We start from the raw sequence: 22706 nt of genomic DNA on the forward strand, positions 1-22706 counted from the left end.
TCAATGAGGTGATTATGCATGAGGTCTTAGCAAATTGTTTAATGAAATCATCATGCTGTGCATGTCAACATTAGAGCAGTACCCTACTCACAAGGGGCAGACAGGAAAAGAAAAAGAATCATTAATGAAGGACTGAAAACTAAAAATATTAACTCCTTTTTCTACCAGAATTAAACTGCCTTGTATAAGAAAACAGGAGAATTCAAGCCAATTTTTTTCTAGGTTTTCTACTTCTTCACCACACTAAAAAGTACAACAAATCAACACAGTCTTGTCACATTTACAAGTGGATGCTCCATGTTTTCTCAAGCTTCTTAGATTCTTACACATTTCAAGGCTTGAAAGTCAGTGGTATCTCTGTACATGGGCCACTTTTTCTCAAATTTCTTAGGGGAAAAATTAATTTGTTTCTGCAAATTGTAATTTTTAAAGAGGAGGCATTCACCAAATTTTATTTCACCATTTTTCACATATACCAAGTAAGTTATTTTACCCCTGTTTACTTCTGCTTTCATTTGCCAGGACACCCAACAGAGGTGTTCTTTGCATTTTTCATAAAAAGAAAGACCAGTTTAGTGACTGGCATAAATAGAAAATTGAAAGAACAGGCATTTGAATAAATTCCTGCATTCCAGAATAGAAGAACCAGTCTTAATGTGCTTTCAACAACCTCAAACTTTTTCATGGTTATGCTACATCAAGGAAAATCATTGTTCAGTGTACTCAGAACTCTTCTGTTAATTTTAGTGGAAATGTGAGTGGGAATACTTTGGAAAATCTTGAACTAGTGAGTAGTATTTTCCTCAACTTTGAAACAGTCCTATACATTCTTAAAAGAATTAAATGTAATTATATAGAAATTGTTCAAATATGGGTCATCATTCTTTCTGTTTGTTTTTTTATATTTTAGAAAATAGGTCTGTTACATTTCTTTTAAATGGTGTAGATCAGACCAAAATACCATTAGAAGGTTTATCACTTTATGTTAAATTATATATGACTATCTCCACTGAAAATTTGTAATGAAATTCACAGTAACAGGGTTGTCTTTGTGGTTGAAAAACATTCTGCATTCTGATATATTTTAATGAATACTTCAAAAACCTCAGAGATTAATTTAGATTTTCTGTGACATTCTGTAAGTGCTTCATTAGGGTTATGTTTCCTTCAGCATCGGCTGGCATTCTTGAAACTGAGTGAGTGAATGAATAAACATTCCAACACTGTCATCTAAAATCATTTACATCCTTGTCCCTGTAAACTTCTTATACATTCAGTCAAAGACCAGAAGACATGGCCAATTCAGGGAAGCTGCTTTGGAGAGAGATTAGAGGCTAGCAATGCTGGTTTCAGATATCAGAATTAAGAAAAAATGCTTTACTATTGTCTCATTTCCCACAATTGAGAAATAATTTGGTTGCCTACATAGCCCGGGAGGTTCTTTCATCCTGCGTCATTGTTTACTGTCGTCAGGTATATGAAGAATTTTTCACAGGGCTCCGTCACTCAGCCATGGTGGCCACAGGGCAAATTAAATAGCTGCATGATATGCTACAACAGCCTGTTCAAAACTCTGGAGCATAGGTTTAGTCTCAAAGATCTTTCACTTTGAGAGCTTAAGGACAAGGAGGGAGAGGAAAACATGTTTTCATAGCATAATATTGATTATGGTGATATTATATTCTTTTACGTGGACATCAGTATCTCTAGTCACCACCAACTAAACAGTAGAAATATTTCCAAGCATGGAAAATGTGAATGTCCATTGCACAACAACAACAACAACAAGGTCAGCAGGACCCTCTCAGCAAGTAGGAGTGACAAAAGTGCACCAAACTTTGGGACTTTTAAGGCATGTATTCGAGACAATTTCAACCCTTTATTTTTTCCTATATGGCCCCAATTATTATACTAAAGCAGTGATGAGATCTGAACAATCAGATTGCTATTGCCTGCAGCTTCCCTTTGGAATAACACGCACAGAGTGTGTCCCAAGGCAGCTATAACTCAAAAGTAGGAACTTTTCCTAAGCAGCTGCAGAGGTCACTAGAGCTGCTAACACTGTGACTTTGCAAGTACCTCTAAAGGAGGGGGAGCGAGGAGAGCACAAATGTATTGGAAGATCGCAGACTTTCAGGGACGGAAGACTGGATAGTTAGACAGTAAGCCACTCTAGCATTAGTAGAAAAGCAAATCAAATACATGATGCAATAAGAAAAATATTAATACGAGTTGCAGATGAATCATTTTTGGAGGCATGGACAGAAACAGCAGTGAAGAGGAGGGATGGCTTCTAAGCAACATTATTTTAAGTCTTAAAAAAAAGCTGTGCTTTTTTTCTTCAAAACACTAGTGCTTCCATCTCTGTTTTTGCTTCCTCTTCCATTTTACTGTGAATAAGAAAAGCAAGCCTTAAAATTTCAGACTTGGTTTTGCTTGTTGAGAGTGTGTTTATTATTGCAATCGCTTACACTTAAGTAAATAACACGTCTATATTTTTTATTTGTATTTACTCAGTATTTTATATAAAGTGAAGTAAAGCATTTTCAGGATCTTCATAGTAATGCCTTGGATTTAATTTTAGGGAGTTAGTTTTATGTAATGGCATAAATGCTTTCAGGATTAAGATAGTAGCCTTGCACTTCTATTTTTCCCCAATTTCACTTTGGGTTATTAAATTCTTCTTGAGGTCTATACACTTTTGTGTTTTGTTGCAACTTTTCACACAAAAGAAACACCAGGTCTGTATAGTGAGCATTCTTCTGGCATTGTCCCACCTAATTACTAGCACAACCTCTCTTAAGTCTGGACATGGGGACTTGGTGCAAAGACTTAACTGCTGTTTTCCTATTTCCAATAGTGGTGGATGATCCCCTGTCATCTTGTAACTCAAGTTCATAGGAAGAGCTTAAACTTAGACTGTTCAGTTAGAATTTTTCTACATAATCATTACTTTGTGTAAAAACAGCTTTTAAATTTAAGGTGGAATAGCTATTCCAATTAATTCTTTTTGCAGATTCTTACAGTAGAATAATAGTGCTTTTTAATCCAGTTCAGAGTGAGCATGTAAACATTTACTGACATTTTTTCCTGTGCAAGTTTTGTATTTAAAATAAACCCTTTCCAAAACTTCCTAAAATCTTGGGCCCAAATGACTAATCATGCTTTTTGTTTTAACCTCATTCATTATTTCCTACAATGGCTACTGTATTATATTCATTCCTCCCAGAGAAGTATGTATACATCTGTATACACTGAAGCTGCTTTCAGCAACTGTAGTTTGTTGCTTTTCTGATTGATGTTAGAACTATCTCAGAGGTTTGACACTTGGGCAGCAGCAACTGATTTCTAAAAGCTTCTACCCGGAGCAGCGGGGTTGTGCATGACTGCTATAGTGTGACCAGGAACCTCCTACTAAAGGTAACATTCCTCTGAAGGGATCACTCCATCACCTGCCAACTGCTGCAACATCCTAGCCACATGAGCTCAAAACAAACGTCAGTGCTACTTAAAATGGTAGAGGTTTATTAGTTTAAAAAGTCTTTAGTTAGAAATTGAAGAATACTTGTCATGGAAGGTGTTCTGAACAAGATTGTATTTGAACGCCTTTGAGTTTGGGGAGTGTCTGCATTAGATTTTGCATTTTAACATACAAGTGGCTGTTGTATCAGGAATGAGCCACACTGGACTCCAGGGCACTGGTGGGGTAATGGAGTATGAATTTTGTGGCCTACGTGAAAAATGTTGATGGAGAAAATTGCTTCTGGTTGCAAAGAGAATAAATATTTCAGGACCTTTTGGAAGAACACAAAACATGATATTGTGGACCAAATGCAGTGTTATATTTGAAAAATTTTGTTCTAAATCTTTTGTTTTTTAAAAAGTCTACTTTAAAGTGAAAAATGCTATTTTGAACAAAGCTATATTCAAAATTGAAACATTTCTTGAAAAATTCCCTACTTTCTTCTGAAATTATTTGCCAAATTTGTAAATACTTTCAGCTTCCTGAAATGATAATGAGTCACAAATTTCCTGCTCAGCAAATACAAAATTTTGCCTATCTCTTTGCCAAATACCTTGAAACTTAGCAGAAAAGGCAGATAATTGCGCTTCCTGCAAACTCATCTTTACAATTAATTAGGTAGTAAAGATGGGCATGACTCCCAGGCCTGAATTAAGGCAGCCTGGGGTTTTTAGCATATTTCAGTACCATGACAGAGATGCCTTCAGGCTTTCCAGCTTTTTTTTTTGCCTTTTTTTTTTCTTCCCATAATTAAGGGCTAGAAATATTGCCTTAATTTCCTATTAACAAATCTGAGATTCTGATGTAATTGTGTTACTGGCTGTAGGTGCTGTCTTTGAAGGCTTCGGTATGTTCTGCTTATCCCTTAATGTGGCTCTGATAATAGCCGAGATAAGTTATCCAATTAAATATTTTGTGCAACCATGCGGTACGGTTACTTCCATTCTACAAATGAACAGCCACATGAAATTTATGTGCAATCAGATCAGCTCCTCCCACTGCCCGGCCTTATGAGATACGGCACCTAAATGGTGGTTTGGTGCTGTATAGTAAAGCTGATATTCGTATCTGAACACATTCATCAGAGACTGGAAGTGAAAATCAAACTGAAAGGATGGGCCCTGACCAGAGGAAGGTTTTTAAAGATACAGCTCAGAACTCTTTTTTTTTTCAAGATGCTTTTGTACTCCCTTGGCTCGGCAGGTGACAGAAGGAGAGCACAGGGAATTATTCCTGTCCCTGGGCTTTACCGCTTAGTTAACCAGCTGCAGCAGCACTGTTGCATTTTCCATAACAAAGGGCAACCGCATATTTTTGATCTGGCTTTTATTAACACCGTGAAAGAAACAAAAGTTGAGGCTCCCATGAGGAAGTGCTGCATGTGTGAATGCTGTGAACTGCAGTCGGAACAAAATGGTTCTTGTCTCAGTGGAAGAATGGCTGTTCTTAGAAACTTCAGATTCAAGTTTATGGAATACAAAGAAATCCCAGTTCATAACTACTGCATGTCACAGTAATTATATTTAAATTAAAGCTTGTTCAACACATCCATCCCATAAGCTGAGTGCACCTTTCACTTTTCTATTTCCAGTAGAGAGGGAAGGACTGACATATGATAGACCTTTCTTTATTACAGGAACACTTAAAAATGTGAACTAATTACTAGGCTGAAAGTTCCAAAGGCACTGGCTAAAAATACATGGAGATCTAATAGGTACCTTAAACCAGATACACCCATCCAACCATGCTTCTCTGCTTCGTTCAGCTGCATGTATGGGAGAGAACAACTCCAGCCTGTGTTTTGGTGGCAGTTCTCCAGGTGAGGGGGAAGTGCTGTGGGAAGTGCTCTGAGTTTGTGGATAATAATCCTGTAAGGTGGCAAATTGTGGTTTCCAAAATGGGAAGAGCCAAAAATCAAAGAACAGTTTTGAAAGTTTGCTGCTACAGAGTTTAAGGAGACCCTGACTGAAGCCAGAGCCACAGGTATGTTTGGATGCATTCATTCTTTGGGCTCAGCATACACTGTGTCTGTTACACTCTTAAAATCTCCATCTTCTCTTTCCTTGTGCACTTGGCAGGGAGGTGGGGGGTGGGTGAGAAATGCCCAAAGTCGCATACTGCTGCCTTCCAAAACTAAGAGAGTGACCTGTTTAGAAAAGCGGGATCACAGTGGGGGAGGACTGTTTTTAGTTTAAAAATGAGGTGTAGGTCAAATCTCAAATTCTAAAGCACAGTCCTGAACCACTGTACTAAATAGAATATAAATGAGAAAATAGGACAAGTGTATGCTCGGTAAAAGACTGCCATTTTGATGAGATACAACTAATTGCTTTTAACCCTCTGGCAAGCTGAACAAAATAGCCACCGCCAAAATTTATGATGTTTCTTCCTTTTCCATGAAGGTATCCAACAGAATTGTAACCTACAGGCAATGTTAACATGCGAGCTGTGTTATCTGTACAGCAGGATGCAGTGTTGCTGATAAAATGAAACTTCCCTAAGACTGATCTGATTTGTGAAGAGATAAAAAAAAGGGTCAAGACATGAATAAATACTTGGGTGTATCAGAGCTGGGGTAGTGGAGAAAGGAGTTTGGGTTAAGTATTCTAGCTGTACAAACAGCTTTCCTTTTTTCTCATTGAGAAGGGAAGTATAGAAAAGAGTAATTACATTAATGTGCTTGGTATTGTTCGTAAAAGGTCTTGCAAAATTAAACATTTCTGAAGAGTTAAGTATTCTTCCATTAGACAAATTTAACAGGAGAGTAGTGAAAGTCGTCTTTTTTTTTCCTCAACAACACATTAAACTTCATGTATTAAACACATCTGTGTGAAAGGCCAAGCCTGCTTTAAGCATTTCAGGTGTATTTTAGTAATGGACTTGCTGGTTTTTTCCCAAAGCATTTCAGGAGGTATGTCCCTTTTTTCTCGGGAAAAGATATTACTGGCCTCTAAAATCTGCAGAAATTCTGCTGTCAGTACAAAAAGCAGGTGGTCTGTACGTGCTTGGATGCATGTAATCTGAGGGTCCCCAAAGCATCTTGTATCTTTACACAGTTAATCATCAGGCAGAGTTTGTTAGAAGGCCTTTGGGCTTCTCTAGATGCTGTTTTTAATACCCAAGTAAATGGGATCAGAACGGTATCAAAAAAAGACCAAAAAAAATCCAAATCATTACGAATATATTTAACCATGTTACATACATACTTGCTTCATGAATATGCTCTATTCTCCAACATCACCAGTATTATTTTGTCTCCAGGGCTGCACTCTTTTGAGGAGGCTACTGTGAATTTCTGAAATGCTATTTGGAATATATTGATTTTATTGATGTCTGGCTGACACTTTCCCATACAAAGAAATATACCTTGAATGGGATTTGTTCTGCTCTAGTATTAAGAAAAGCAGACAGAGCTTAGGTGATTCATGATTCATTCTCTTTCTGCATTTGACTGTACTAGTAAACCAACAGTAAAAAAAAGTATATGTAAACTGTAACCTCAATGTCCTCTTCAAATTTTTAATCTCTCCTCTAAGGACATATTTCTATGTATCCTAAATTGTGGTTGTAAGTAGGTATATCAGCCTGTCAGCAAGGCACAAAACAACTATCCCAAATTTCAACACTGAGTTTGATACCTTAGAAACAAGTCCACCATCTGAGAATTTACAAAATTTAGTGAGAAATGAAGGCTGATATTCCACTGAGAAAGGTTACAAGATGGACAGAAGCCACAGGGAAACATTGGTTCAGCATTTGTCTTAGGTGAGAGGCAACAGATAGCTAATGACTTTAAGGAGAGCTCACAGCCAAAGTACTAAGAGGGGGAAACCTTCCTTTATTTCTGAATTTGCCCTCCCACAAGAAGCTGGGTATTTAGAGAAAGGCATATTTTCCAGTTGTCTATATAGGAAAAATATAATAGGGCAAAGAAGAGTAGAATACTAGAAGCCAGGCTAAGTAAACCTGCAATGATTTTATAGCAAAGGATTCCAATTTAGCTTCCAAAATATGAAAGTTGCAGCAGAATCATAAAATAAAATTTAGAAACTGTTCAATGTAAATGCTTCTGATAGCATTCTTATTCACACAGCTGCACTATTTAAAAACAATTCTGTAAGAAACTGGGGTGTTTTTTACATGATTGGAATATTCATAAATCAGTGACTAGTACAACTAAATCTCTTCTAAATGAGATCCTTATAGATTTACAATGGATGTCTCTCAATGGAAGTTGCCATGGTTACAGCACAAGTCTGCATGGAGCACACTTTCATCACAAATTGTTACGCATTTATATACAAATAGTTTGAACACAATCTTTCAACTTCTTTTGAAATGAGAGCTACAAGCATAGTCTTAAAGGAAAATTCCATATTCGTGCCTGGGCACAGTGATGGTCCAGCTGCACTCAGAGTCATCGGATGATTCAGGTTGAGGTCTCCAATATGACATCCTGCTCAAAGCAGAGTCAGCTATCAGATAAGACCAGGTTACTTGGGGCTTTATCCAGTTGGATTTTGAAAGCAGCCAAGGTTAGAGACAGCACAACTTCCCTGGGCAACAGCTTTGTGTGCAAGAGATGGTACTGCTGCTCTGAAAACTCTTCCTCTTTCCTTTCTGTGGCTGGGGTAGAAAGCACTTTTGTACAGTCTGTCTTAGGAGAAATACCTTACTGACTCAGTCAGCTTTGCACTCCAAGCCTGCAATAAGCCTCTCCCTCTCCACTTTCTGCTGTCTTGCTCACAGTATGGAGTACAAACAGCAGAACCCTTGCTCTGGTCTCTTTTCTTGTAGCAGTGCTCAAAGGTAATTTCAAAAGCCTCCTTGTGTAAAGACAAATGTCCTCTGAGTGGCCAGTTGTCCTCCTGAGGAGGTGTTATTAAAACAATTTTTTTCTTTATTACTCTGCTGCATTTTATTGCTCTGGCTGCATCAGAGCATGCCACATTTACTGAACAGTATGGTAACTCCTGTATAATCTCATGTCACAAAATGCCTAGTGTTCAAGAGATCTTCTTGCTTGTCAGTGTGGGTACTGGATGATTTGTTAAAGTTTAAGATAAAATTCAACATCTGAATACCCATCTATCTATTTTTATTAAACAGTCTTCATGGTTGTCAGTGTCTGGACAAGTCTTTATTTATAAGGTCATGCTAAATTACTGAGGATAAGTTTGGGTGAAGGCTTCATGCAATAATTTGGGGTTGAAATAGGAAATTTCCCAAAGTTTTGCTTTATGATTCAAAGGAGAAATTGAGACCAAGATTTAAAAAAAGGGAAAAGTCAGGATATCATTGGTTAGGAAGTATTAAACAACTCTTATGCAATGCTTTCATTAACTGATTGCAGTACTCTGGGAAAATATTTTGTTTGACTTTCGTTTGGTGAATTCAACCACCAGCAAAGCATAAGGAATGGAGTCACTCAAAAAGTTTTCATTATGCCTACCTGTAATGTCCCGGCTCTTCAGGTAGCCAGAGCACAGGTTTGCTAGGTTGCTATTGGAAATATGGAAGGCTTAAGGGGGATCTCTGATGCTGTGATGTGACTACAGGTGCTGTGGAGGGTACAGTGGAAAAACTTACTGGAGTGGGGGAGTGTTTTTATACAACAGTAAGAAAAGGTCATTGCATTTATAAATTATGTGATGATCTTACAGTTCTTCAGAGCCATCTTGCTGGAAGCAAGCCACAAAACCTGTTCTTCCTTCACCCTTTCATGAAATCCTTAACTCCTGTAATGGATTTCTCCATTTGTATAGGCTCAGACATAGCTGTTTAGAGTATTATTTCTGATACAACTCCACAACTCTGAAAATGAAGGAGGACTATTTCTTTCCACCAGTTTGATAAATTCAGAAATAAACAAGCCCTTTTAATGACTTTGCCTGTGATTCTCATGTGACTAATTTGGCTCAAGGCTTCTTGGCGTGGTTTAGGAGACAGGGCACAATCTTTTTTCTTCTTCTCCCCCTATCTCTTACTAGTCCCTGATAAGTAACATAAATTAGAAAAACCTGCAGGAGGCCTAGGCTCTTCTCTGAATCTGAAATAAATTTTCAGCATATGATTCTTGATGGTTTAATTGGAAGTACAGTCTCAGAGGCAAGAAGGAAAGCTAAGTTTCTAAACATATTGAAATTTAATGGAAATCAGGCCCGAACTGCTGTCTGTTCCTATTCCTAAATCTCCCTGTTGAAATTTTTGCCTATTTACAAATATGTCTACATCCAAACACTTGGACATTTAATGCAAAGTTATCTCACAGTAGTGCTGTAAGGAACCCTTACCTTACTAAAGGGCTTGGAATCTGGCTTGTCTCTGTTGAAAACTACATTTGCCTTTTCTTCCTCTTTGGGGTTTGGAGTTTTTAAAAATGATTATTGAAACAATTCTACAAACAAAATCTGCTTATCACTTACTGAAAGTCCAGCAAAAACCTTCACTGTGTGAAACATTGTCTTATATGTGTGTGTCTACACAGCATGCACAGATCTTTCCTCATATTCATCAGAAAAGAAACATTGACTTCGTTGTTTGATATGCAGGGTTTTCAAAATAATCTCTGGTCAGCTCTGTAAATGACCATTTAAAAATAGAACTCTGAACTTATTTAATGATCTCACTGTTGAACCTATCATTCATTGGCACTGTTTCCACTACTTTAATGTCTTTCAGAATCTTCCAGTAGAGAAGAGAGTGTTTTAGTAGAGTTATTTTCTTTATCTTTCAGCAATTGAAAAATCTAATCACTACTAAAAATCTTCTGGGTTTTTATTAAGTTAGCTCTGATTTATGTAATTTGCCATAAAGTTCATTAAAGACTTCATTAATTTTTCACCAATCTGTAACAGTCTTATCACTTCTGTTTTTATTAGCTGAGATATAATTAACTAGGTTTGACTTTTTAAATTTGGGGGCAAGTAATTTACCTGCCCTACCACCACTTTTATAATAATTACATTTTGCTTTTTTAGATATGAACGGTTGTCTTCTTATCCATCAGTTCCAGTGATTAGGACCCCGTATTTCAGACCAAGTGCTTGTACTGACATTTTGATGTCAGCAGTTTATGTTCTTATTAGCTGACTGAATCTTTGGTCTTTCCCCTTTCCAGAAGAATCATGGGTTTTATTACTTCCAACACTAAAAAGACAAAGAAAATTCCCATTGACCTGCAGCTCAACCATGAACCCTGAATGGATTGATGTCAACCTGGAATTCACTTGGTATTTGTCCATCTGCCTTCCCTAGAGATCAGCGGCCCTTCCTTGGAACAAGGAAATATGAAAATACTGCAGAGGTATGTTGCATGTCAGACCACAAGTCAGGGCTGTGATTAAAAGCATTTTATAGAATAGGATTCTTTAACAATTTTCTGTACTCTGGTAAAACTTTTCCACTCTCTAATGCACCATCATCTGTGCTATATGATCACCCATTTGCATTTGACTTCAAAACTCTACCACTGATTTCCAATGCGACTGTCATTCCAGTATATGAATCCATTAATGGCCTGGCAGATCAGCTGGACCATTCTGTTATGGACCAATGCTTACCAATTCTAGTAGGCCATGTCTGAATGTATGATAAGCCATAGACTTTTTTTATAAAATTGTAGGAGACAAATAATAAGGATAAGTAGGTATTAAAGGCAGTGTTGGGAGGTGAAGTGGGAGAGGAAGGAAAAACTCACAGTTCTCTGGCTTACCTCAAACCAAACATTATTGACCTTTTTTCATTCAATAATCTAAAAACTGTTACAAGAAATTAATAATAAAAGTATTTTCAAAGGAAAAATGAAGCCAGTACCCATTCTCTTTTTCTTTCAGAGCTGGCACTTCATAGTCATTTCCTCTAATACTAATTAATAGTAATTAGAGAAGAAACATGGTCTTGCAAGAGAAACCCTGTTTTATTCAGAATTATTGTTATAGTTTCAAACTTTCTTCCTTTGCCTCCTTCCATTTGTACTCATCCTTGATAGAGTAAAATAGCTGTGAAAAGGTGTCAACACTATCTGTATGATAACTCTGAGCTTTCTGCCACCACAATATTTGGAGCCCTTTGTGCTGAAGGTATGTTTCAATGCAGAAAGCAGAGCAATACACTTGGCAGGCACAGAGGCTGTTTTGGCACATTCAAGTGAACTCTGTTACAGACACAGTGACCTGACAAATATGTGTATTGTCTCTAATACCTTAAGTGCATTGGTTTTAATCCATACCTTTATGAGGATTTTGACAAACCATTCATTTGAAGGATTTCTGGGATGCATGGGTGACTCCGATTCACATAGTGATTTTAAAGCTGTGTCGCTTGTGTTTACTTTTTAATACTAAGAAGAAGGCATGCAGAGAGGCTAAGAAGGACCCTTTGCACACTTCAAACTCTGCTTTGAAGCAGGAATATGTTCTGACATTTAACTGAGAGTTTATTCAGGGATATATCCTTTAAATTTAAACTTTATTTAGTAGCAAAAGAGTGAAAGCATCTCTGTTAACCATACTTCTGACTTTTGTCTCTTGACAGATGGAAAACTATTAAAATAGATTATTTCTAATTCTTGTGATTGTTACAAATAGTGCTTTCCTCCTGCACAGCATTTTTGATCTGCAGGGCTAGAACTGCCTGTGTCAGCATGGGAAACAGAATCGCCATCCTACATCCAGATCTTCTGATCATAATCTCTGGAGATTATATGCTCAAAAATGCAAAAGCTTCTAGTAGTTACTCATAATTTCCAGCACATGAAAATGAAATTAGACTTGATTGAATGTCTAAATTAAAATACCTTGTTCTATTTAGGGTTCTTGATTAATCTTTTTAAAACTATTGTTCCAATCTTAAGATTTTCTCTAAATTAGCAATATTTCCTCTTCAAATTGCTTCTAAGAGATAGGCTGTATATCTGCACCAAGCAACAGTAACTCCAATTGGAACAGGAGCTTGCTTACATAGAATTCACAGCTTTGATGACAAAGATTTAACTTTCTGAAAGTGTACATGTCAGATAAATTAACTTGCCTGCAAGGAAGCTGCAGGACTAGGATTTCTTATTGTATACTTGAAACTTTGAACTCACAAAGATTTCAAGAACACAAACAGAAAGAAAAACTAAACAAATTACTTCCAAGAAACACAGAAGATGAGAGAAAGAAGTGGGTATTTTGTCTGTTATTTCATGACTTTTTTCTAATGTGAAAAAAAATTTACCAATTTTTTGGTAAAACAATAACATTATTGTGATAAATTCTTAATGGAAAAAAATGAAATAAAATCTGCCAGTCTGCAATGAAAAATAAGTAATCTCAGCTTTGCAACTGAAAGATAACTGAATTCTTTTCACATAAATACAATTTTAGGAAGATTAATTTGCAATTCCCTTTAAAACTGATTGGAGTTTCAAGGGCTCAGCACCCCTGAAATCAGAATTTAAAAGCTTTTTAATAGCCAGCATCTTTCAGGATAGGGAATGCTGAGAGCCTGAAAAGCTGGAGGCAGCTACCTGTGCTGTGTGTCAGTTTGCAAAGACATTCTCCAAGGCTCAGAACAGACATGAAAGCCACAGGGGAGGAAACATCCCTACTAATTCAGCAATGCTGCTCTTTGTTCTCTTTCTGATTTATGTGTGCAGCTCTGCATCGTTCTAGCCACTGCACAGCTGTGGTTTATCTTTTTTGATGGCCATAACAGGCCCTATCATTGTAGCAGCTGACCAGATGTAGGTGAGGTTCTTTAACAGCAACTAGTTCTTTCTGATGCACTTGGCTGCATGCCTGTGACTCCTGCTGCTTCTTTTTCCAAATTCCTCTCAAGCTCCAAAGCAGTTGCTGCCCACTGTTCTCCTCCCAGCTTCTGCTGTCACTGGGCTCACACTGTCTCATGCCATCCGGACTGGGGAGATTTGTTGCTCTTTGCTACCCATAACTACCCTATCATTGCTATTTTAACCCGATTCTTCCATCTGCTACTTGTGTACTTCAAAAGCCCCCTTCCCACTCTACACCTTCAAAAAGATATTCCTTGCTCTCTTGTTGAAAATAGAGGCATGCACAGTCCAAATCTGCACTTGTCAGCAAATTCTACTTGGTTATTCTTTTTATTTTCCTTTTCCTCAAGTTGGTATTGTGCAGGTGGAGATTTGAGAGTGACCTGAGCGAGTCTGTGTTGGAGGCTTTTCCATGTCCTGCACTAATCTGTTATTCCAGCCTTACACTTGTTTTACACACAGAACAACAATCTACCAAATTGCTTGCTGATTTCACTCAGGCACACCCACACACAGACAAAAATCCTTTAGGGAATATCAAAAACTTACAGACTCTTTTGAAACAAGATATATGAAGTGTGGTCTTTAATGGGCACAGCTGGTATGTTATTCATTCTAACTGCTGGCTTAACAGTAACAGGTTCTTTCTCCAATGAACACTTCTTTTCATCCTCATGAAATTTCTGCTTAGCCTTCTTCAATAGCCTTATGAATATTTTAAACTGTCTTCTACCAGCACTACTCCTTTTACATATTATTTCCCCTAAGATCAGCTCTCAATTTATGTGCTGCTCATTTGGCAAATATCTTGCTCAGAACAATCACGCATTCTATAATTCAGATAAGCATTTGAAGAGACATAAGCTTTGATGTGCACAACTATCCTGTGAATCAAGATGCAGTGAAGTAAGGGAACAAAGATCTGTCCTGTGCACATATGTAGACTTTTCTCAGTATCTTCTATATCGCCTATGTTTTAAATGTGTTTTGTGCTAGGACGTAAGAGCAGAATAGCATGGGGCAGTGTGAATTTGTAACAGTTAGCTACTCCCTGGTAAATATCAATGCATGAGAATACACAGTAAAATGTAATTTAGACATTTATCATGTGCCACTGTCCGTACATATATTCCATTGAAGCAAAGATGTAGTATGCTATTTTTTTCTCTTCTAATAGAATTCTGTCTCACTCAACTTTACAGTCAATTCTCATTGTCTGTTAACAGTAGCAGTCTGTAATGTGTCTTATTAGACCACCTTTCATTGGAGGATCTTGGAAGTTAGTTAGACTGTATAGCACCCAAGAGACACAGTTAAGAAATATATTCTCACGGGAATCTCTTTAACCATCATGGAAATATATCTTCTCTAGGAGAGTTGCAAAATATACAAAAGAAGGCACAGCAGTATGCATAATGGTTTCCAACAATATGAAAAGGAAAAAGTATATGGAATTGAAACTGATTTTTTCCAAATGAATCCTGGAGAACTTTTATGCATTCCTTTAAAGGCAATAAATTACATCGTGTTGTCATCAGACTAATATTTTTAATACAGGAGCAAAATTTGCACAGCAATTTTCTTTGAAAATTAAAGTTAGTGAAAAATTGGTGAAGTCACCATTTTAATTGAATTTCAATACAGTGTATTGTACATTCATTGTCTGACCTACAAAGGCAGTTACTATTAAGTCTCATGAGCACTTCCGTTACTGTGTGCACTTTTTGTATATTTAAACCCATTGTTAGATGTGAAAGCACTCAGTTTCACTTAATGCATAAAGAGAAAAGGACCTTATATGGTTTTGCTGAGTCTACCTAGAAACAGCAGCACTAATATCTTTTTTTAATAGGGTGAAAGATAGAGGGGACCTTCAGGCCAGTAGTAAAGGCATTTTTGTATTCAATGTACTTTTTATGAAAACATCTGTCAATAGGTCTCAACTTGTCACTAATTTGGGGGCTTTTGATTAGTCTGCTCCCTATTGTTTTGGATGATACCTATTCATTCCTTATAGTACAGAAATAACTACTTAGCCCAGAATTTTTAGTTATTAAAACTAACATTTTGTTAATGTTTTCTTATTCCTTATTTTGGTCCATAGTGTAGAAATATAGTTAAAGCATTAGCACTAGCATTTTAAAAGAGCTTTATGTTGTGGTTTTTTTTTTAATCGGTGATTTTTAGTCTTTATGTAAGTTATTAAGTCTAGGAGACAGGCAGAAGGTTTTGTTGCTCTGGTTCAATGTCTGGAGAAATGGTGTTAGTGTGCTCCCACTGCAATCTCAATGCATTTCTTTCCACTGTGAGTGGCAGAGACACGCAATTCTTCAATTTATGTACTGTGTTTAGACAACAGTCAGATAAGGAGTCTGATATAGAGGGTCTGTTCTCTAGTACTTGATCAGTCAGTAAAACCCACAGGCTTTGATGATTTCAAGTTACTAATTTATGACAGGGATACTGAGGGAAGGCAGCTTGGTGAGATTAGAAGAAGAAAAAACATCCCTGTCACATTTGGGAGGACAAACAGGATATGGAGCCCTGATCTTAGTAGAGTTGTTTGGAAGGAACAACAAAACTTATTTATATAGACATGATAATAACAAATGAGTTGCCAACTAGCCTTAAGGAAGTGTGATGAAGAGCTAGCAAAGCACTTGGACCACAGAGTGGGAGGTAACTGGGAGTACAGGATAAGTGGAGGTAATAAAGGGAGAGCAAGTCTTTTTGTCTGTATGTTATGTCATCATTCAGAATCTGGGTTGTGTTTCTTCTCCCATCCTTATGCTGTCTTCTGGATATAGGGTTGAAAATATTACTTGGATTTCCCGTAAGAATTCCAAATTCTATCTTCCTTCTGCAAAGTGTGCCTTTCACAAGGCATTTTTCAGCATTAGAGAGAATGAACTGAATTTGGGGGTTTGTTTTTTTTAATTCTAATTGAAGAGAAATAGAATATCAATATTTTTCATACAATAGTGTTCTGCAAAATGCTGAGGTGGCTATTTTAAGTACTGTATATTTTAGCAAGACTTTCATTTCAATTCAGGGTAAAAATTGGATACAGTCATTTAAATGCATTGTGTGACAGACATTTTAACATCTAGTACATTATTTGTTGAACAGCAAGTAAAAGAGTAACTGAATTTTCTGAAGGTATTGCAGAAATAAAAGATATTAAGAACATATGAAAAATAAGCTATATTTTGTACTTGTGATTCACTAATATTTTGACATTTGATGCTGTGCTCCCTAAGTGGATCCTTAACTTTTCCCGAGTAAACCAATGATGAAATTATGTGGACAGAACTCAAGATTACAAGATTCTTTTTAAGCTAATGAACTGATGCAACTTTCAAACATTTTGGGGAGTATTTTGCATGTTGCATATAGATGTATGTCTGGATTTACTCAGGTCCTGCAGTCCTGAAATATTCATGTCACACAGAAACTTGTGGGAATATAAATGTAATCAGAATCTGGTGCATTCAAATCACAGCTTCTCAACTGAATGTTATTTCTGTAAAGAACTACATCAAAACTCAGGTCTAAACACATCTACTCTTAGTTTAGACCCAGATCTAAATTTCACAGCGGAGACCGATCTGTCCTATTCATAGTGTGTCCTATCCTTAGTGGATCAATCTCAAATCTGCAAGAAAAATTCATTATATTTTTAAGTAAATATTAATCACATGTCTGTAATAGTACTCAGCGCTGTTGATTTTGACAGCCTTTCTTTAAATTTGAATTAAAAAATCCAATTTTAAAATTCTGTCCTGTCATCAAATTGCTTCTCTGACTGAGCTGTGTTTGAATAGTCAATCTGTTGTATTCAGTTTTTGGAGTTATAATTCATGGCTTTCAAAAGTAATTTTTCCTCAAAAATTATGTAAATCCCCGAACAGACCTGCAGTAAATCCAGATCAACTGGTATACTGTTAGATTTATTTTTCAAATGTCTTCTCTTTGTTCTTCACAGCTGAAATGAAAAATATTTCTATTATCTAGTGTGCCAGAATAATCTGGCTTTTGTGTCCTCTAAGAGGGAACCTACTTCTAACACGTGAACCTCTCTCTGATCATGTAAACAGGAAGAGGTGCAATGCTCAGTTCAAGTTAACAAAACATGAATGAAAAGGCATTTTTTTAATTGTTTTTACTATAATATATAGTTCTTATAGTTGCTACATGCACACACATATGGAAATAATAGCCAGTGAAACACAGCAGAGGTGTGATGCATTTGCATATAACAGATCTTTACTGTTCTCTTCCCACAGCTATATTTCTTTGGGTTTTAATCTAGTGTCTTAAGCCCCTAAGCAAGCTCAAGCAGCCAACAATTAAAGCTCTGTAAAAAATGTTTCCACTTCCCCTAAGTATGGAATTTCCCCTAATCTTGCATATGTTAGCTTAGTGGGTGGCTTGCTCCTGGTGTGGTTTTAGAGCTACACCTCAAAAGAATGGTGATTGATTAGGAAGTAACAAAGCAACTTGTGGAAAAAATGTAATTTTCTCTCTGTTTCCCCATAATTGAAATCTAGAGCCCAGTTTCAGTTCAAGGCAGTGGGAACTGAAATGTCGTAGTAGCTGTAAACTCATCTGCTCCATCCCCATTTCAAGCCTGCCTTCCCTGCCAGTCTGGCTGCCCGTCTCTGTTCCTGGTCCTTGTTCAAATCTTCTCTTGTTTAACGCTTGACCCAAGTTCTTGACCAGCTTCCCTGTGCTCCTGCAGGACCTTGAGATCTGATTGTTTCTGCTCCCCTCCAAATTTTTCTCTGTTCTTTGTCTCTGCCTTCTCATATGCCTGGACATTACACATTAACACTGAAGTAAAATCACCATTATTTACTTAGAGAATACGTGGCAGTGCAGCTTACTGCTCATCAGCACCAGGGCAACTATGCAAGACTCACTCACAGCAAATAGTGGCAAGTTGCCATTTTTCCTTTGCTAAGGTTAAATGAGCAGGTATCCTGGAAAAATTCTTGGGCCAGTTCTGAAATTCACCATGACACAAAAGACTTGGCCTTATAGGAAATGCAGCTGAAGATAGGAAATACAGCTCCTTGACATTCTGTTGATGTAACACACTGCATAATTCTGTCAGAGAGCTATGAAAAGAAATAGTATGTTTCTCTTATAAAGCAGGCTATGAAAAGAAGATACAGATTATTCCAGCTATACAGCAGAGCCTAGATTTAAACTAAACAGTGACAAGCTGCATATATTTCTTAAACTCATGACAATTATTTAACGTTTGTGCTCTGTTTGGATAAGTCACGGAAAGCAATGCTCTGTCACAAAGGTAGTCCATGATTAACATTGAATAACTGCTTTACCAAGCACCTCTTGCTACTCCTAAGAGTAACAGAAGTAGCTGCTTACTCTCCATTATACAATTACCAGGTTCTAATCCTTTTATAGACTCTAATCTAGCTTTACGCCTTTCCCCATCCATAGCTATGCCTCTAATTGAGTTTATTTAGGAAGTGAATTATGCGGTTGTCAGTAACAAAACTGACAGACTCATTTTTCTACTTCTCAAACAGCTAGCCATGCAAACAGCCATAATATCTGGCAGAATCTTGCTATTAGTCTGTCGGCTCAACATTTTTTCTTCATTGTCTGTCTAAAATACCTTCTGTCTCCAAAATAATTTACAGATTTCTGTGGCTTCTTGAAAAGTAGAAGAGTCTGTAAATATGCTGTCAATATGATGTTCAACAACACAAAGTGATCTAGTTATTGTATCAGTCTGCATTTTTTTTTTTAAAACGGAACCTTATTTGCCTAAAGCAGTCTATCCAGAACCTAACAGGACTTGGAGCTGCTATTCTATCTCAGTTCCATTCAGAGAGACAGTGTAAACAAATCAGAGGAAGACAAGTACTCCTCCCTTTGAAGCCAATGTTGAACCTGGAAATGGAGATAGAAAATACCATTTTGTCATTGACTCAGGTTGAAGTAATGCAGATCCAAAAGGCAGTTCCTGATCCCAAGGAGCTTTCAAATGAAATAGCAAGAGGGAGCAGATAGGTACAATAGAGGGACAATATCTTAGAGGAACAACATAGAAAGAACTAGCATGGTTTAGACATGGCTCTGAATCAAGGGAAGTGCTTGGTTAATAGTAGTAATTGCCATGTTTAGTCTGCCTCTGGATGGACAGAGAGCTGCAGCTCATTGGTGTCCAAAAAGTGGCCATTAAAAGAAATTGGGGGGGGGGGGGGGGGGGGGTGTAATTTTTTTGGGAAAAAAATGGTGAAAGTCAGACATTATATAAGTCATCTTTCAGATCCAGATAGCCCCATTGCATCATCAACGGCACAGCCTAGAACTGATGAAGATCCCACAGTGAAGAAAACCTTTAGGTAACAGTTCAGAAGGTAACAGACTGAGAGTGAGGCATGATGTGATACACAGAATGAGAAGAAGAAGAGGTGATCCTCTTTCCACCTCTCTGAACAAGGCTGCACTCCTATAGATGTATTTGACTGTCACTATGAAAGGCATTGTTCTTCTTCAGGGTGGAAAGATCTTTTAATTTACCACTATTATCATTTCAGATTTGTACTGCCAGGGTTGAATCACTCATGTGCCTCTGATGAAAGTTTACAAATAAAGCCCAGGGGATGCAGGAGCAGCCATACATTTCCTGGAAAATATGTGTATAATAAAAAGCAAGCCAATCTCTGACATTTTCAAACTCTTGTGTGTTTGCTGTTGCTACCTCATATTCTAGTAAAGCTGAGGGGGGAGGATGAGAAGTGCTGTAAGTGGCCATATATCACTGATGCTGAGATGATAACATTGTGTCTGAAAGGGGGAGCAGCTCAGATTATAGTACCAGCACATTTGACATAGAGCATGTTATCCATTGAGATTAAAAAAAGTGTTTGATCCTCATGCTCATGAAAGAGGAAGCCTTCCTCTGGGTGAAAGCTTACTTATTGTGGTACAGGCCCAAGTTCTGCTCTGTTCAGCAAAAATCATGTTTCTGTCTACATTAACTTCCAGCAGGTGTTTATTTTTTTTGCTTGTATTGTAAAAGTGTAAAAACAATGTGAATTTTGATACTTCACTGCTTTCCTGAATGGTCCCATAATGCTATTAAATAAAGCTGTTTTCACCAGTGCTTTAGCTTCTCTGAGGTTAGTTTCACAATATTTCATAACTGAGTTAAAAAGCATTTCCATGGAGTTATGGTATAACACAAAATCTGTTCATCTGATCTCCTGATCATTTGCAAGTATGACTTGTGCTCCTAACACTTGCCAGAATAATAATAACCTTTGTTTCTTGGGACACTTTTAGTGTCTAAAATGAGAAATCTCAACTTCTGAAGAGTTTTAGAAACAATTTTTTTTCTTATAAACTTTTAGAAACAACACAGCAAAAAGGGCTGGTATTTTTATATAGTGTGTGTGTGTCTTTTTGAGTGCCAATGGCAGTTTAGCTGACTAACCATGAATGGTAATTAATCATACCAATATTTCCATTGTAATATCACCTGCTTTCCCTTTTTAATTCCAAGTGGTTTCCCAGCAGAAGATAAATTTACAAATAAAAAAATCCCAGAAATTACAAAATATAATTATTCCAGACACTGAATTTTTTCCAAATCTGCTTATTCCTATGATTGTAATTAATAATAATAGTAACACATATGGTGCCCTTGTCATTGAAATATATTACTTCTTAAATAAAGCTCAGTGTATCTAAAATATTTCTTCAAATTCAGTATATGAAAGTACTGCTTCTAATGAGTCAGAGAATATTTTGTAACAAACTATTGCAGTTCATTTTACCTGAACAATGCCTCAGCTCAGAATCAGCATACATTCCTTTTAGACAGCTAAATGAGATTACTTCAAAATAACTAAAATCAGAATATAGTCACACACAAAAACATGAAAAAGTAGAAGTTTGTTACTTAGGGTATTACTTGTTTTTATTTCGTGCCACTGAACTATGCAGGCATCCAAGAGCACTTAAGTGAGATCATTAAGTACATAAGTAGTACTGAATGTCAGCGACTTGGAAGAATCAGAGAGAAATATGACCTTCAGAGATACAGGAAATTTGCATAAACCAATAGTTTGTACAAGATTTTTTGTGTTACAGAACCCCAGCAAACAGCAAATCTAGATATGTTTTTATTATGTAATGACCAACATTAAAAATTCCATTATCAGAGCTCATAGTTTTGTGGTGGATAAGGCACGATCAGAATACGCTGTCTTTATTGTCTGTATTAATGTCATCTTTCCATTTGCTGATAATACTAAAACCTTTTTTTGTTAGGAGATTAGGCAGATTTGACTTGGAATACATACATACACTCTGATATGTATGACATTGTTGAAGGTGCTTTTTCTCCTTAATTTTAAAATGTGTTTTTCCCCAGTAAATTCCCTGTGGTATATACATTTTTGTTTAAAACATGCAGCTACTTTTCTCCTCTGAGGCAAAATTGCTAGGCAATTGCTTTTTATTTTAATTTCCTTTTGGATAAAACTTTAATCTACATCTGCTACAGGCACAAGAACTTCTAAAGTGGGATCACTGCTGGAAAATTCTTTTGGAATGTTTTTTTTCCAGAATAAAATTAAGGTTTGGGTATTTTATATAAGAGGCACCCTACTGCAGCACATCTTCTTCTTGTTGCTTTATACAGGCATATCAAAGTAATATTCCTGTAACTTTGTTTTCTGTATATATAGACTTTCAAGACACACCAAAAGTCAACATCATTTTTTAACTCAGTTTTCCAATGATAACAAGTACTGCATCATTCTTATTTTGATGAGTCAAGTATGTAACGCTATTCACCAGCAGACGAACCTCAGATTTTGTCGGTTAGAGAAAAATACAGATAGCTAAAATATTTCCTCTCTGAGCAGAAAATGCTGGGAAAGCCAGCTGTTCCTCTCAGCCCTTCACAAAAGAAGTCCAGGGAGGTTTAGTTCTTTTCCTTTCTCTAATTCACCTGTATGAAGCTATTGTTGGAAATGATGCTCTGTAAAGAGCAGCAATGCAGGGACAACAACAAAGCACAGGGAAAGAGTATCGCTTTAAAATACCTTTGGCAAGCAGAAATTCGTTAGAACTCCATTGAAGAATATGACTGAATTTGAACAGAAAAAGAGAGCTGGTAGTAGAAAATTAACATAAACACAGTTAAGTCACTATACTAGAGGCATGTGGCCTGTGTTCACGTAAGAAATGTGCTGTTCAGAGATCTTTTTTGCTGCATCTAAATATCCACAGTAGTGGCTACTAAAATGTCACCTTCCTTCTGCAGAGCACCAGAAGATTGTCCTTTCTTATCAGACTCTAATTTGGCAACAGCAATGCACACACACGACTTCTAGGCTTGATTATTGCAGTTCATTATAG

General features: G+C 36.9%; 1 protein-coding gene across 1 annotated transcript in view; it reads left to right on the forward strand.

The window, feature by feature from the left end:
* Positions 1–5433: 5433 nt before the first annotated feature.
* Positions 5434–22706, forward strand: part of SLC39A10 (solute carrier family 39 member 10) — a 134393-nt gene continuing 117120 nt past the window's right edge. The window contains exons 1-2 of the mRNA XM_030017384.2: positions 5434–5506; positions 10644–10829. The gene's annotated coding sequence lies outside the window, so the exon portion shown is untranslated. The remainder of the gene's footprint in view (positions 5507–10643; positions 10830–22706) is intronic.

This window comes from Aquila chrysaetos, chromosome 6 (genome assembly GCF_900496995.4).
Source record: "Aquila chrysaetos chrysaetos chromosome 6, bAquChr1.4, whole genome shotgun sequence".
Taxonomy (NCBI): Eukaryota; Metazoa; Chordata; class Aves; order Accipitriformes; family Accipitridae; genus Aquila; species Aquila chrysaetos.